The sequence below is a fragment of the Mustela erminea genome, chromosome 14 (assembly GCF_009829155.1).
Source record: "Mustela erminea isolate mMusErm1 chromosome 14, mMusErm1.Pri, whole genome shotgun sequence".
In the NCBI taxonomy this organism is placed as follows: domain Eukaryota; kingdom Metazoa; phylum Chordata; class Mammalia; order Carnivora; family Mustelidae; genus Mustela; species Mustela erminea.
Window position 1 is genome coordinate 72189662 of NC_045627.1, and position 14358 is coordinate 72204019.

Sequence of the window (14358 nt, forward strand, 5' to 3'; positions counted from 1 at the left end):
TTCTTCAGGTGCATCTTAAAGGGTCTTGTATTATTTTTATCATTTTACATATGTACGTATTTGTCCTGTTGGGATATAGATCTGTCCTTATCTGCTTAATTATAACCTCCCTAAGGCCACCACCAGTCCTCATCTTAAGAACAACTGGCATTTATAATGCTCTACAGTTCCAAGGCCACATCTCATTGGCTTCCATCCCCTCAAAATTCCATCAGTCAATGTGTTATCTTTACTCACTCCCATGAAAAGTTCAAATAAGTCTATTGGAGAAAAGCAAAATATAAGACATTAAATCATAATGTGTCCATGGAGAAGCTCAGACATGGGCCTGTAAATCTTCCTGTGCATCCAAAATGAAAGAACATTCAATCTGTTTCACTCCGAAAGCTCTTGTTCACTTCAATATTGTTCACAGAGAAAGGCCTGTGGGGTTTCCAGATCTTGGCTTTTGCAATATCATATTTCTCAGGCTCCATGTAAAAATGTCACTGAGTTGATTCAAACTTACTTTTATGGGGCAGAGACTGGAAAATCAGCAAAGGGGTTTAGTTGGGCTAATTCACTGAAGAGCCCAGCAGCCCTCCCTCTTGAAAAGACCAAATATAAAATCCTAGTATCAGAATCTTCAGAACTTTGTTCTAGGAGTTCTTTGCAAAGAAGTCGTATTTTATAAAACTTGAGAACACCACAATTGCCCTGGTCTACCTGGGAATGAAAGGCTTTGCCAAACTATCAGAATAACTTTAAAATCTTGTTTTTAAGTAGAGCTTGTTGGTTCTACATTGGGAATATTTTGTATTGTGGGGCAAAGATGACATCTGCTTATGCTCAGGCTTGTTCTGATCTAATGCACTGTTGATGTCGCCCCGCCCCATGAATGAGGACCATGACTTACCATCATTAACTATGCAGATGACTGATTTTAGCTCAGATACCATATTAACAATCTGTCCACAAGTGAAAAAAGCCCTAGGTTTTTCGTATAATTCCAAACTTGGGGAAAATGTATTTAGTAAATTTACTTCTACCACATCACTGAAATTTCTCCTGAAAGGCACAGCTTTCTTCAGCATTTGGATAGAAGCTATTTCAAGCCCTCGGAGAGTCAAATTCTTGGAGGAAAAAGACAGACACACTGTGCGGTGGAGGAGGGAGAGAGCCAAGAGTCCTGTGGAATACTTGTCCATAACAACAAAAGCAAAGAAGGTGGGCCAGACACAGATGCAAGTATTTCAGCCCAGTTCCTGCAGAAACTCTGTGCTCACTGACCCTTTTCCCAGGACCCCAATCCAAACCATTCACCAGCCACATAATATTCATCCAACCACCTGGCAAATTCCATAGGATCAGCCTTGAGCAAATCTTCAAGAAGGAGGAGAGCAATCATCATAATCCCTTGAGAATTTAGTAGCATCAGGAACTCCACCAAGCACTTCACGCAAGTTATTTTACTTACAACTGCGGTAGATACTACAATGTACCATCCAGATGCCCCTCCTTCAGGCCTGAGATGCTCGTGGCCCCAGTTGCTGGGACTTGGTGCTGGTGACTGATGGCTCTCCAGTAACTGACCTTGGCCAAAGTGAGCTGGCTCATCAAGGTCACATTCCCTCCCCAGGACAACCCTCACCTGATGAATGCTTACTGTGGGGATACAAAAGTCAGTCTTCTTGCCTCAAAGAAGGACCTCTCTGAAAGGACAACTCATTTTCAGATGCTTCTAGAATCATCTAAGGACTCCATTATAATTGCATTATACATTTCAACTTCTTCGTCTGTCCAATCTTGCTTCCCTCACCTCCCCCACATGTTGTTTCTGAAGGTATTCCCCCATAATGCTTGCATGCAAATCTGAGATTTCTAACATCTCTATGCTGGGTTACTCAACCTACAACAGTTAAAACCAAAGGTGATCCAAGGAAGCAGATTCCAAAATGAAATGTCGGCACTGGATTACTAGCAGCAGGGTAGCAGTGAGACCCCCTCACTGGTGGTGGGTGGAACAAAGAGAGCCCCAGCGTATAGGTGCAGCAGTTCTTCAGCTCGCTCAGGAGATCATGCATGATGGGAACGCACTGGTGGGTGCAGGATCTCATGTACATGAAAAGTTTCATGAGAAACAGTAATTAGAAGGACTTCTGATCTGAGATCTGTTGATGGGTACCATGAATATACTTGAGAAAGAAACCACATAAGACAATGGCAGAAATGTGAAAGCCAGAGGACCTTCTTTTGCATCACATAAATAACTCATTTCCTCCTACAACCAGAGGACAGAAAGAGCAAAGGGTCAGGCACAGGACTTAACAACTGGAGCAGAAATACTCCAGATAGTGAGGAAGACCAGGTAATAGACTCTTAACTCTATCCTACTCCAACCAAAATTTAAAAAATGAAATTAAAAAAATTTTAAAAAATTAAAAAACCAAGGGGTAATGAATTTTCAGCAAAACTAAAGGGAAAAGGAGAAGAACCAGGAACTAGTACTAGAGTGGCTTGACCCAAGACCGGGTACCTTCTAGGTTCCCCACTTAATTTACAGAAGCTCAAAGTCCCTGGCTTCTCTACGCTAAGTTCTGAGTTGCAAACTCTGGCATTTCCTCATCTCTTAAAATGAGCCATTTGATGAGGTCTTGCATTCTCTTGCTCTTAAAAGTGTTTTCACTTTGCTCCAGTGCAGGGACAGGTTGTCAGCAAATGGGCAATTGTCTTATCTAAGGCTGATGGACTCGAGGCGAAGATGTAAAGATCAGCCTGTGCGATGACCCTACAGTCTCAGAAGTCATCAAGTGCTAAGAGCTCCCAGAAGCATAGAGAAGGAAACTTCCCAGGAAAGAGGTCTCTGAGTTAGGCTCCCCGACACTAATGTGAATTCTCACAGAGCCTGAAGAGGATGAGACGAAGAGGGACTGTACAGTCGTGAAAGGCTTCTTCCTTTCCTCTTTCTTGCAGAAGCCACTTTCAGAATATCCATTCCGTAGTTCAACTGCATAGACCAGTGGCCTCGCTTCCATAATAAATAAATAAATGAACAAATATATCAATAAAACTATACTCCTATAAGACCTAATGCGTGTCAGATAGTATACTAAACACTTTATAAATGAAACTCACTGAGTCCAGTCTTCTAAGGGACAGAGGATTATATTTCACGTTTTAAGGTTGTAAAAACCAGAGCACAGAAAAACTAAGTGACTTGCGTAAAGTCACACAGCTCGCTGAGTGGCAGAGAAGGACGCACCTAGGCAGACTGGCTCCACAACTTTTATACAAGGCATCACGACCTCCATTAAGCCTTCGAAGTTTCTAGTAGTCCAGCTAACCCCAGAAAGCCACCCACATGGCTTTGAAATGAGGTCTGGCACTAGTAATAAGAAATATTTGTCAGCCCCATCTTCATGAGCACATTCCGTGCCCTGTAGAATAACTGTTTCACAACTGCCCTGCAGAGTAGCTCCTGTTTGTATTCACATTTGATAGACGAAGGGACTGAGGACAGAAAAGATTAAGTTTAAAAGATTAAGTTTAAAAGATTAAGTTCAAGGTCACACCACCAGTCAGGGGCAGAGATGGCCTTGGCAACTATGTCCTTCTGTCCTCAAAGCTCAAGGTGTTAACTACTCCCCTGTAGAGTATGAGCCTGGGAATTAATAGGTGTTGATACTTTCAGTCCAGTGCTCCTGTCCTATTTTAAAATAAAAGCTATTTGGACCAAGGTCAGTGACACTGAGGCCCACATTCGAGTCAGGCAGTACCCTTCCTGTAGATAACTTTCTAGATGGACCGTGGGAATCATAGACAAGCTAAAAAGCACGGCTTCTCATTCTTGACTCCCTTCACTAGACACCAGGATCGAAAGAATACATTAAATATTAGCCTCATTTAAATGATGGCTTGAGTTCTGGTTTATTTACTTTTCTGTTTAAAAGTCATTCCCTGAAGCTTATGTTCATGATTCTCAGTGATTGGCTGGAAGGTAATAGCTGTTTTCCTTCTTAGCACAAACCTAAATACAGTTTTGCCATGTGCCTTAGATCTTTAAAAAACAAACAAACAAAAAACTATAAAAGTTATCTTCCTCCAAATAAGTTCAAAAATGGCACCATGACATGGGCTGCTGTGTAAGAAATCTGTCTTTAAGAACGACACATCAGTTTATCATGTGTTACAATGAGCAGATGTTCAGCTTGTGGGAGAATGTGTGTGTTTTAATTTCTCCATTTGTGTCACTTCCCTGTCCGCATTATCCATCTGGTCCCTTTCTCTGAATCCCCTAGAAGCCATGGGGCACCTCTTGGGATACACAGTCAGGATCATTAGATTGATAACTTTTCAAGGTAAAAGACCATTTTCTTTAATAAAATTATACAATTTAAATGATGATTTTTTTTTTCTAACATTTCGGCCAGATCAAAGGCAAAACAGTGGAATGAGGAATAGGCTGTTCTCCACAGGGGTCTAGGGGTCCCAATGGCTGCGCTGCTGGTCTTGCCCACAGCTTTATTGTATCAGAGAGGAGATGAGGGCGAGTCAGACTTGGGTTTCAAAAACAACGTGGAGCACCTGGGTGACTCCGTTGGTTAGCGAAGCATCTGACTCTTGTTTTCAGCTCAGGTCATGATCTCAGGGTTGTGAGATTGAGCCCCACTTTGGGTGTGGAACCTGCTTAAGATTCTCTCTACCCAAGCCCCTAGGCCTGCATATACACTCTCTCCGAAAAAAAAAAAAAAAAAAGTTTATTACAAAATGTCTCCATCTTATTTAATGAAGACAGATTAATATGGCTTCAAATCTTATATTGTACAATATTTTTATCTTAAAAATTTTAAGAATGTCAATATTTTAATATCATAGAATCCACACTTATAACCTGTAGCTTTTTAAAATTAAGTCAGCCAGCTGGTTTTATGGTTTTACTAGCCTGGTTACTAAATGTTAACATTTAAGACTCTTACTCTGTCATTGATGAATTATGAAAAATGAAGTCTAAATGCTGAAATCATATGGGCATTATTTAAATGGCTGAAATATCTTCTCCCTAGGAAAAGTGATGAAAAATGAAATAATTGGTATGGGACTTTGGATCTGAGAGTGTTCTGTAAAGGCGTAGTCCTGAGTGGGAACACATTTTCTATATTTACCAGCAAGTTGAAAACAAATTGGAATCATCTGTGAGATGGGGACTACTGAAGCTTCCTCACACAGAAATTCAGCCAAGGGATCCAAACCAACATATATTCACCATGATCCGTGATCATGTGTTCGTAAGAATCCCTCTCCCACTCTCTCCCAGATGAAAAGATAAAACAAAACAAAACCTGCCAAAAAGCTGATGTTGGAGAACAATTCTAATTAAAGGATAAAAATAGCTCTTATTTACTGAGGAACGATTTTTTTTTAGAGGTCCTTAAAATGTATTATTTTTAATCCTCACAATAACCCTATAAAGCAGCTTCTTTTAGTCCCATTCTGTGAAAAGTAAAGCCCAGAGAGATTCAGTAACTTGCCTCACATCACTGGAAGTGACAGATTCAAACACAGAGCTGCTTAATTCCACACCCCCTGATGCTAATTACCGTATGCTGCTACTACACACACACACTCACTCTCTCTCTCTCTCTCTCTCTCTCTCACATACAGCACCAGGAAACTAATAGTATTATTCAGCCCAAAAGCTCCGGGGCCATGGAGAATGAAAGATGAGCTCCAAATAAAGCCAAATCCTGGATCCTATATGTTGACTTTCACAAAGCACCATTTGAGACAATAAATTTTGACAATTTTGAGAAAATAAATGTCAAACAGCAATGCATGAAAACTACTGTGTTATGATAAGCTTATTGCAGCCAGCAGAAAACATATTCAGAAACAAACGGGATAAATTCAGCTCCGACAGGTTCAGGTCATTCAACTTATTTGGCTATAGAATACGCATTTGCTTGTTAATGTTAAGGACAAACTACATTTTCCTTAGTATCCACAGTCAGTATTTTCCATTCAGTTTCAGGCTTGAGCAGGTTGGGGAAGGGAGGGATTTCATTTGGTTTAAAATGGAATCTTGTAAGAATAAACGTGACTGTGGAAGTAAACGACAGGAAACACAATGCCCAGCAAATAGTGTGAACTTGACAAGTATTTGATGAAACTTGATTGAATGACAAATGCAGTATATTGACCTATTGCTGTATGGTATGTGAAACACTTTAAAGGTCCTAGAAGTTCACTGGGCAGGCAAAATTTCAGTAACTTGCAATTTTATTTAAAAACAAATATGATCTATGGTATGAAGACATTCCCACATTTTGCTCCATTTTAAAGTTTGCGTATACCTCCCCCACAAAAATTACCAAGAAGTCCTTCAAGAAAAGCCATGATTATCTATTCATTAGGAGGATTTGAAATAACATGTCCCTCCTTTCCGGTCACTTTTCATAATACTTCTTTTACAAAATTATTTGGCAAAAGAATCCTCCCTCTAACCTGGTGTTCCAGAATTGGATGGATTGTCTAAAGATTTCTATGTGGACAGTAATCTTAAACTGAATGTAAGACTGTAGTTTTAGTAACACTAATTTAAAAAAAAAAAAAAAAGGAAGATTTCGGAAATGGTCTTATGTTAGTAATAAATGTTTAGTGGTTTGCATAAAATAAAATCTGTTTTGTTTTGAAACAAGAAGTACACAGAATAAAATAAGGTTAAGATCGATTTTAAAGTAAGACAGCTGCTGCCTAGCTAGAAAATAACAGAAGAAAACATTTGGCTCATTTTTTAATAAGCTATTAATTTAGTTTTGGAGGACTTTTTTTTTTTTTTAACCAACTTAACATTTTTGACAGAGAAGGGAGAAATCAAAGCTGATTTTTCTAGCTTGCAGCCAGGTCAAAGAAGGAAACTGATTAACCATAGAATACATTGTTTGCAATATGTTACTTATAATCCAAATAAATAATTTTCATTTTATGATTGTTTTTAAAAATATGTGGAAAAGATATCAGGTAACGTTCTTTCCTTTTTTTACAGCTGTCAAATCATGAGTTCTTGTGGATTCCTTAAAGAAGTTGCATTCTATTCCAGTCGTTTCATATTTTATAATGATGTTTGAATCTGGCCTTTCGCCTTAGAGTGTGAATTTGTGTTCTTTCTCTTGTGGTTATGCTGTCTGAGTATAACATCTTGAGTTCTCATTTCAGCTCTAAGTCACGAGGAAACCTGGTGATAGCGCCATCATTTGAGACTTAAATTCGTACTCTTGAAAATGAAGGCACAGGATCAGACGACGGGAAAGTCCCTTACAGCTCTGTCTAGAATCAAGTCAAACACAATTAGCCCTTAATCAGTTACAGGATAAAACATCACCAGCTCCGTGTAAATTTTAAAATGCCTTCTGTTCCTTAGCTGCTGGAAAATGGTCCTGAATGCATAGATAAATGTTGATTGGAATGCGAATGGCGCCCTCTAGAGTTTTTCAGTGCACAACGGCTGCAACCAGCTGTGGCAGCTCGTGCAAAATCTTGTTTATCAGCTAACGTAGAGGCAGGGATTAGCTAATCTCAGGATCACCAGAGAGAGAAGGGGAAAAGAGAATGTAAGGAAGACAGACGTTTGTGCTGATGGGAGATGTGGAGAAAGAATCAAGAGGCCAACACCCATACCACTTATTTGAACAAAAAAAATGAAAAACTTCCTAATTAGGGAAAACACTGAAGGTAACCAGAAAGCCAAAAAAAGACTAGCATCACAGAAGCGGCAGTTGTAGAAGAACCACTACCCCTAGGGATGGGGAATAAAAGGAAAAAAGTTGCAAGAATACTTAAAAGCTGGAGGAGTGGGCCCTTGCAGTTGAAATTCAGACCTCCGAGGGGCACACTGGCTGGAAGATGCTATGATCTCTGAGGAACATACCATGAGGCGGTTTCTGATCGTTAGAAAAACTGCAGACTGAATCGGCTGTCACCACAGAAAGGAAGCAGGAAGCCATGGAAAATGGGAAGAGAAAGTCTCTTCCTCAGCCTCTCAGTGTCCCTCTAGAGTATTAGTAACCCCATTTGAAAAGCACAGGATCTGCAGAATCCCAACCCAAACATCACAAAAAGGAATATAGATGGCTATGTAGAGAACCGAGAAGATAATAGAGAGCACACCAGGTTTGCCCTTAAGCGGAGAGGACAAATAGACTTCACCTGCACACCATTTCCAACAACGGCAGCATATTGTGTTGAGAAGGAATCTGAGGTTATCGTTAGGCCGCAGAAAGGGGTCCTGTGATCATTTAGAGTATCTGCCGTGGGCAGGAGGAGACATGGCAGCACAGAGTAGCCATTTCTGGCTAAGAGCCACTTAACGGTCCCATCTATCTAACCTTTGGGCATCAGGTTCTGGGGACAGAGACCTGAACTTCTCAGCAGCAGAGAGTGTGATAGGGAATAAATAGCTCAAAGATCGTAATAGAGTTAAACGTTTCTTGACTATGAGCTACGCTGGGCACAGAGAGCTCATCATCTCCGTCTTCATCAAGTTCCAATCCCAGGAACTCTCTTCTTTATAAAAAAAAAAAACTTAGATCAACCTCAGTAACTCTCATCCATTGGCCCTATTTCTAGCCCTTTCAGAAGGATGGACGTAAAGTCAGATTCTCTCTCCATAGGCCGTCCTTTCAGATATTGGAATCTGGTCGTCATACCTACCCCCCCCCCCCGCCCCCGAACTTTCTTCTCCAGGTGAAGCGGGTTTTTTGTTTTGTGTTGTGTTGTTTGAAAGAGAGTGAGAGAGAGGAGAAGCAGCAGAGGGAGAAGCAGACTCCCCACGGAGCAGGGAGCAGGGATCCCCACACACCCAGGATCACAGACGGAGCCAAAGGCAGATGCCTGACTGAGCTGCGCAGGAGCCGCAGGTGAAGGAGTCTTACTGCCTCCAACTGCTCCCTATAGAGATGGCACAGAGATACCCTGTCCTGCCTTCTGAGCAAACTGTGACACATCTCAGCCTCCCACCAAGGATGGCCTGAAATCAATACCCACCAATAATGAGAACAGCACCAAGGCACAAAGTAGAGAACGCACGGAACCCTTTTAAAGATCTCGTCATTTCTGATGACATCACCTTGGAAACTTACTTTCACCTGGGATGATCCTCAGGCATTTCAACTCCAGGATAAAGAAGTTCCAGCCGCTTCAGACTCTCCCAAAGGAAAATATCTTGCAGCCAATACAAACCACCAGGAAGTTCCCTTGGAAGAGAAGTCAAACAGCTTTGTGAATGTTTAAATAAGTTAGAAAATTAAGCTCTTGCTGATGGCGTCTGTCATAAATGTACGCTCCAATGAAAAGAAGCTTAAATCAACTTGGGTGTTCTCAGTGAGCTGCAAACTCTGTTATTGTTCCTCCCGCACAGTCTCGATGCCATAAACCATATCTAAGTGTGCAGAAGACATTTACTTCCACGGGTGTTTTCGAGTAGATGAGATTTTATAAGTGGCTCTGTTCTACCTTTTAACTACATTTTAATTTAAATATATTTTTAATCATAGCTTTAGAAATTATCTTCACTAAGCAACCCAAGTTTAAATGTAACAGCATATTTTTAAAATACAGGCAAAAATCTCTTAGTCAGGGTCTTTCAATGACCCTGCATTATTTCTTTTAGGTTCATTTAGCTGTACTCTAATTTTATGGGGTTTTAGAGTGGCGGGGCATATGATGTGATTGCCAATTATCCAGGCCGTATTTCCAGGCACATTATCAGAAGAATCTATGAAATGGGAGTTTAACAAGAATAGAACTCTGCAAGAAATCACCTGACGAACTTTCCATAGATACAGTCTTTGAAGGATAAGGGAAGAGAAGTAAATGTAACTAACTACTAGGAAGGCGGGATGTGATATGAAGAATAGGAGAAATTCTGACTTACACATAGCACACTGGGCAATGGATAATCTGCTGAAATTAAATATTAGCCTTCAGATTACTATATTCAAGGCAAATCCTCACTTCCAATGATTTCATTTTAAAGGACAAGGGGGTGTACCACTACAGAGGGAATTATTTTCTGGGTACAAAAGGTTAAAATGAAAGGTCAAATACATACTATTCCAAAGCAAAAGAACAGATGGCTCCAAAGGTTGTGTGATTAGTTTTCCATTACTACTGTAACAGCTTAGCACTGACTCAGTGGCTTAAACAGTGCACATTTATTATCTTTACAGTTCTGTAAGTCAGAATTCTGACAGAAATCTCACTGATCTAAAATCAGTGTGTTCGCAGGAATTCGTTCCCTTTTGGAGATTCTAGGGGAGGATCCATTCCCTTGCCTTTTCCAGCTTTGGTAAGCTGTCTGCTCTGTGGCTCCCAGCTCCTTTCTCCATCTGCAAAGCCAGAAACATTGCATCTCCACCTGATTCAGCTGGGAAAGGTTCTCCACCTGTAAGGACTCAATGTGATTATATTGGGGCCACCTGATGTTCCAGGATACTCTTCCCATCTCAAGGTTAACTTAATCACATCTGAAAAATTCCTTTTTGTCATGTAAGGTAGCATAGTGATTAGGGGATGGTCAGCTTAGGTGGCCATTATTCTGCCTACTACACTGTGTAAAGCCACCATGAGACAACACTCCAGAAAATAAACCGCTCACAGGGGACTTCCTTAAACAAAGATCAGTTCCTTCCCTCCCATGCACCTCTTCAGGACAAAAATGCACAACTTACCATGTCTCCCTCGAAAAGGCAAGAGGACAATGAGCCACAGGAACTGATCCAGACAGGCAGCTGAGTCTGGTCAGACAGAGAGGGCAGGACAGAGACTCTTGCAAATACTTCACATATATTTGTTGGGTCCCCGAAAATTGGGTACCCCAATAATGGGTCCGTGATTAAAGGACCAAGACTGATATACAGCGAAGGTCAAGCAAAGCGTTATTTCATGCCAAGCATCAGGAATCAAACCCACCGTCAAACACACCGGTCGGGGCCGCCCCTACAGAGAGGACGACCTCTCCCTGCTTTCCAGACTAAGTTTTATAGAGCAAAGGCCATGTGGTTGGGCCTGGCCACACACAGGTGGCCAATGAGATTGTAACACACACAGGAAACTCCCCAGTGATGCTAGGTGACCAATTGAATTACAATTTACCCTAGTAGACATTTGAACCAGCCTATCACCTAGTTCAGAATTGGTGCCCAAAAGGTGCCCAAAGGGCGGGGCCCATACTCCTTGGTAGCTAGGAGACAGTATGTGCCCCCACTGATTGAATACCTCCACCTGGCCCAACCCACCCTTGTATTTGGACTTTGTTACCTGGGACTGGTTTCCCGGACTTGCTTTTAAATAAGTTCCCCTGGGGGAAGGTCAATTTGTCCCCCTGGGGGTCAAGGTCAATTTAAGTTTTACAACAAAATGGCAGTTCAACGGGGGTGGGGCTGCTCTGGCTGAATAGGCCCTTACATATAAATTTATGTAGTCCTCACAGCAAGTCTATATGGTAGGAATCTTTTTATCGACGTGTTTTCCTAATGACAAAACTAAGGCACAGGTAACTTGTACAAAGCTGCACAGTTGGTGAGAAAAAGCCCTGCCCCAGAATCTGGACTTTAACCACCAGAAAACACAACTTTCTCTTTGTTGACCAATTAAGGTGTGGGTTGCAGGCAATTTGTGACTAACAATACTTTAAAAAAAAAAAAAAAGTTGATTTACATTTGAATCGACTATCTCTAAGACAAGACTCCCCTGTTATATTCTGATGCAGATTTCTGATTATTACACAGATGTTGAAGAAGGAACAAGCATTTAACTAGTCAATCAATCTAAATCGTGGTTCTCACACTTCAAGGGGTGTAAGACTCACCTAGGGGTACTTTGTTAAAATGCAGATTACTCCAGGGGGTGCCTGGGTGACTCAGTGGGTTGAGCCTCTGTCCTTGGCTCAGGTCATGATCCCAGGGTCCTGGGATCAAACCCCATATGGGGCTCTCTGCTCAGCAGGGAGCCTGATTCCTCTCCTCTCTCTGCCTACTTATGATCTCTGTCTGTCAAATAAATAAATAAAATCTTTAAAAAAAAAAAAAAAGAATGCAGATTACTCTGCCCTAACCACAGAGGTTCATTTGGATCTTGGAATCTGTATTTTAACATTCCAAGTGTGTCTGATACAGGCTTCCCTGAACATATTATATGCAAAGGAGGGTGTTTGGGGGAAACTATTGGATGACCTCCCTGAGGCACCCCATCCGAGTCCTGCAAAGAATCTCATGCTTAGCCCATCCAAGTACTTAGCATACTGTTTGACTAATGCCTATTGATTTATTGGTCTTCCCCGTAGACTGCAAGGTTTATAAGGTCAAGAACTCCCTCTCTCAGTGTCTTATCACTCTTATTTACCCCACATACCACAGAGGTAGGTGTCCAGGATTTGTTGTTGAATGCCTGGATAGATAAACAAGTCAAAGGTGAAGTAGTCTCAGATCATGCAAAAACATTTTCAAATGAATGAGTTTAGAGTCCCAAATGCTTCATTTAGTTGAATATCTATATACAGTGTGAAAAAAATTCTTTAAATGAAGAACACCATAAGGTAAGTTCACCATTGAAGGACAGAACAGAAGCATATGAGCAGACACTCTCAGCAGTAGAAATAGGCAACAGTCTCAGCATTGGTAAGTGATGACATCTACCAGCAAGACAGTCAGCAACCTGGAGGCAGACTGTGCCCTGTGTGTCCTCTTTTTGCCATACTATACTGATTCCAAATTATTTTGCATTTTGAGTTGCATTTTGCATTTGGATAGTTCACAAGTAAATCAATAAACGAAGAAAAATGTTGTGATATCTCAAAGCAATTGTCTCGTGGAAGAACACATCTGAGCCACCCAAAATAACTGCATCATACGTAGGGTGACTAAAGATCTCAAGATAATTTGTGCAGAGTATCTAGCACAGAACAAGGCACAGGGCAAGTACTCAATAAATAATTGTTGAATAATCAAATTTTAGAAAGCATTGATAAGCAAAGATCTGTCTCAACATGACTCCGTTTCTGACATAACAAACGAAGGGAACCCATGCTTATCACTGTAAGAAGACCCATTGCATGCTTTCCCTTAGCCACTCCTCCACTAAGTTTTAGGAATTTTTTCTTCTAGGATATTTTTCCTCTTATAAAAAAAATTATTTACTGCTGTTTATGTCTGCCAAGAAATTTTAGCACACAGTTTTGGGAGTAATCTGTGACTTTGAGGACAGACTGCAACTCATTAATTTTGACCTGAGTTTCTTCCTGAGACCAAGACCCAAAAGAGTGACCACCAAAGGTGTGGTGCATTTCCGTGATACAAAATACATGCAAGGCATGCCAAAATTTCATGGAACTTGTTCCACAGTTAGAGTACGGCCAGGTAATTTCCTGATGCAAATTGGCATTTATAGCCATTCTCCGTAAGACTGCTAAGGGAATAATCAAATGTTCTTGTGTCAGTACATAAAACAAATGCCTGGAGGATCAGAAAGCAATCTCCTCTCCCCTGGTACATTATTATGTAATTTCTTGGTTTCCTCCATTACTGGAGTGTGGGGATGTTGTTAATTTTAAGGCCAGAACTGCAGGACTGGATAAGGCAACTTTCAACTCCAGCAAAACCCACAGGTCTCTCTCCAGCCTTGGCCGCAGAAGCTGTGGGTGCTAGTGGTCAGGAGACTTTCGATAGAATTCATTCTCATGATTTCCAAACTTTTTTTTAGCAATTGACTTCTTAAAATTAACCATGGACAGATTCTTCTGTTTCTAAAACAGACAAATGACAAGCACTGTGGTTGATGGTCTGAACTCTCATTGTGGCCCCTCTGACTACTTTAAATATGTAAAATTAAGAAGTCACTTGCCTTCTCTAAGTCTTAGTTCTTTATTTTCTTCATCTCAGAAGAATAATAGGGCTTGCCTTACCTACCTTATTACTGCTTTAGGATCAGACAAATTAACATTTGAGAGTATTCTGTAAATAATAATATAAGGTAATATTAATACATGAAAATGTAAGTGCAAGGTAGACTAGAACATGATAAAATAACAAATGGGTGGTGTGATTTATAGTTGCGAAGAAGGAGAAGGATTCAGATGCAGTATCTGGGGTTGCCATCATCACCAGTAGTGAGTGCCGACTCGCTGTCAGAATTGTGCAGAATGTTGTTCATATGCCTTCTCATTTATGGCTCAGATAGTCAATGATGAGCACCACTGTTACCCAGACCTGTATAGATGGGAAAACTGGATCTTAGAAGCTACGAGATGGTAGAACCAGGTGTCAAAGTCAGTTCGGTCTGATTCAAAGCCAATCAATGATATTTATCAAGGAGCAATCAATTGTGGTA

At 40.9% G+C, this 14358-nt stretch overlaps 1 long non-coding RNA gene across 1 annotated transcript in view; it reads right to left on the minus strand.

The window, feature by feature from the left end:
• Window positions 1–12096: 12096 nt before the first annotated feature.
• Window positions 12097–14358, minus strand: part of LOC116573500 — a 33430-nt gene continuing 31168 nt past the window's right edge. Inside the window, exon 4 of the long non-coding RNA XR_004278847.1 lies at window positions 12097–14237. This is a non-coding gene — a long non-coding RNA (uncharacterized LOC116573500). The remainder of the gene's footprint in view (window positions 14238–14358) is intronic.